Genomic DNA, 3,674 nt, shown 5'->3' with positions numbered 1-3,674 from the left:
GGGAGCTATAATTGAACCTGGTACAGAAGCTGGCATGACCACGCCAGCTACACCTTTGGCTCCGCCTAAAAGCAAGCGTGTCGTCAAACCGCCTCGTCGGTTAATTGATGAGATGGAGGCTTGAGGCTCCTTTAGGGCGGACGAATGTTGCAACCTCATTTCGTAGTTTATCATAGAGAACCATCAACGGGATTTTATTTATGTCATGTCTGACTTTACATTATTGTCAACGTATATAAATAGTCTATTAAATAAATATTATAAAACTGTTGGCATATTTTATTGATAAAAATAATATAAGTCTATAAATATTTCTTATGTATGTTCAGCTATATGTGTTTATTGCTAATGTTATATTATTAAAACTATCTTTATGTGTATAATTCTCTAAATTCAAAATTCTGGGCTAAATCATATTAGGTGCACTCCTCAGTTTGTCCTTATATTATAACTAAACTTGACATTGGCAAAGTGCCCTGGCAGCAAAAGCCATTCTAACAAAAAAAAAAAAAAAAAAAAAAAATAAATATTAATGCTTAAATAATCTAAAATTATAAATCATAAATAGTAGATTGTTAACCAAGGGATGAAATGATGCCTTTCACCCGAGTTAAACATTACTTTTAATTTCGAATACGAGGAAAATAAATTCATGTGTTTTTTTAAAAACATGACTAAGTATATACATTTTTATAGTGTTTCTTGGGAGTACTTTCAATAAACAAATTAGTATCGTTATTTATAGAATGGGGAGTCAAATATCAGAACCGAAATTGTATGACAAATCCATTTAAACCCAAACTTCAACTGCTTATGGTACTTATAAAAATTAAATGGATCGTATTTGGAACATACAATGCACTAGAGTCTAGTGCAGAGACGTATTATTTTCTGCACACCTTTTAGAACAACAATGACCCTCTTTCAGAGCATGAGAAATGAATAGTTATTTACGATACAAGTGCGGAAAAGAGGAAATTCGAAACGAGTGGCGATAAATTAAAACACGACCGGATGGAGTGTTTTAAATCGACACGAGTTGCGAATTACCTACCTATTCGCACGTGTATCGTACGTTGTAACAGTACGAGGGGCGTTCAATAAAAAGTGAGAATGAGTATGTTATATACAACTTTTATTAAATGTAATTTTATTTTTCGACATAGTCACCTTTTAGCATAATACACTTAGTATATCTTTTTTCTAAACTTAAAATTCCATTTCTAAAAAAGGTTTCATCTTGAGTACTTAAAAAATCTTGTACTGCAGCGACTACCGCGTCGTCGTCTTCAAATTTCTTGCCTCTTAGGTATTCCTTCAATCTCGGAAATAGGTAGAAATCACTAGGGGCGAGGTCTGGTGAATACGGAGGATGCTTAAGGATATAGAACCCAGCATCACGTATTGCAGCCATTGCAACGGCGGACTTGTGTGCCGGTGCATTGTCCTGATGGAACAACACAATTTTCGAGAGTTTACCTCGCCGTTTTTCACGGATCTCATTGCGCAATGTTGCTATTTGTTTGGCATATAAAGAGCCCGTAATAGTGGCTCCATGCTCGAGATACTCAATCATTACGACCCCTTTACCATCCCAAAAAACAGAGCCCATGACCTTACCGGCAGATGGGCCTACCTTGAATTTCTTCGGAGTTGGAGATGATGGCCTTTTCCATGTCATAGACTGCAGTTTCGTTTCAGGGTCGTATTGATGGAGCCATGTTTCGTCCATTGTTATAAATCGCGCCAAAAAAGTTCCCGGTCTTGCTGTATCAGGTCCAAAGCTTCTTGACAAATCTCGACTCTAGTTTGTTTTTGTGTGTCAGTAAGCATTCTGGGTACCCAACGCGCTGATACCTTTTTCATACCCAAGCGTTCATGTAAAATATTATGCACGCTCCCCGTTGAAATCTTTACATTTTCAGCAATAAAACGAACCGTGACACGACGATCCGCCAAAACTAAGTTTTCGACTTTTTTCACAATTTCTTCAGTTACTGCTGTAGTAGGGCGTCCGGAGCGGGGGTCATCCATGGTCGATGTTCTTCCACGTCTAAATTCGGCGCACCAACGTGCAACTGTCGAATACGGAGGAGCATTAGACCTTAAAGTGTCCCGTAAATCTAAATTGACTTGGTCCGTAGAAAAATTTTTCAAACACAAGTATTTAATAACGGCGCGCAGTTCAATTTTCTCCATTTTCGCTAACGTACTCAACAGCATCGCAAAGAAATCGCCGTATTTTTTTTTTAAACAAAAAACAGTTAGTTTTTTTTTTCATGGCAATCAGCTAGGTAGATTAGCTTTACCGGCCAGTATTTACTTTCCTAATATTTAAAGAGTTTGCATCTCATTCTCATTATATATTGAACGCCCCTCGTACATATGGCATTTAAACTATCGACATACGCACGGAAAGTGCTATTTCCCGCACTAGTTCTGGAAAGTAGCACCATATATATGTACTGTAAAAAATATTTTGATTGTTGTAGGATTTTTTACGCACCATAGAAACAGTATTTAAAGCGGCACGCTGGTTTGGAATTCCTTCGCAGGGAGGAATGGCGACAATGTGTGTATGTTTGATCATACTCCTGATGCTTTTCACGTTAGAAGTGACCGCAATTTGGAAACTCGCAAGGGCATTTGGTGGGTGGGATATTGTAAAAGGTATTTATTATTATTTTCACGTATCATGTGTTTAGTGTTAAGTAGAACAATATATTATACAGTGACCCTAACGGTTTCGTTTTTAATACCATTATGTCACCTCGTTCATTCTCACCTTTTATTATCTATGTCGTTTGGGGAAAAGAAAGAAATAAGAAAACAACGGAAGAGAGAAATCTGTCAATCGGTAACCGTACGGATGAATTTTTACGATCATTACGAAAAATAAATTTATTCTGAAGAACTGCGGAGTACATAAGGCGGTTTTTGAAGACGGTCTCAAGACGCCAACGCGGACCTGTAAAATTGATCTGCATCATCGGGCGGGGGTGAGTGTAGGGTATTAAGTAATAATCAGAGGTCGGAAATATATTATATTAAAATAAATCATTGTAACATACGTAACACAAAAAACAGATATTCCTTTCTTTTAGCGCTGTGACATATTGACATCAAAACTCTAGTCTAGATTCATAATAACATTAATAACTAGGTAACTTGCCAGTATTAAATCAGTATCTAATCTATACATACTTAACACGCCTCCTTAGATTTATACATGGCATTGGCAACACATAAATACTTGCAACACTAATCTACAATATTAAATTAAATTGTATCCACGTTCTTTGAACAATTACAATTTTTAAACTTTATCATGAGCACGGTGTATATTATGTTACATTTAACATTTGTCTAAATTTAAAGAATTTAAAATGACCTAACGATTTAGTCAGGATATCCGCTACGTTCTCTTCAGAATTCACTTTTATAATATCTATAACACCGTTTTTAAAATGCTCATTGATAATGCACTTCAATGTGTTTTGAGTTTTTCGTAAAATTACCGTACTTGGCGATAATCATCGCACCTAAATTATCTTCATATATATTGACTGGATCATTTAATGTTAAAAACACATCATTAAATTAAGCACACTTCGTAAAAGAATGATCTCAGTTACGGCTTCGGATAACGCTATATATTCGGCAAATGTTGAAGA

This window comes from Cydia amplana, chromosome Z, assembly GCF_948474715.1.
Source record: "Cydia amplana chromosome Z, ilCydAmpl1.1, whole genome shotgun sequence".
Lineage (NCBI taxonomy): Eukaryota > Metazoa > Arthropoda > Insecta > Lepidoptera > Tortricidae > Cydia > Cydia amplana.
This window is presented reverse-complemented; position numbering follows the sequence as displayed.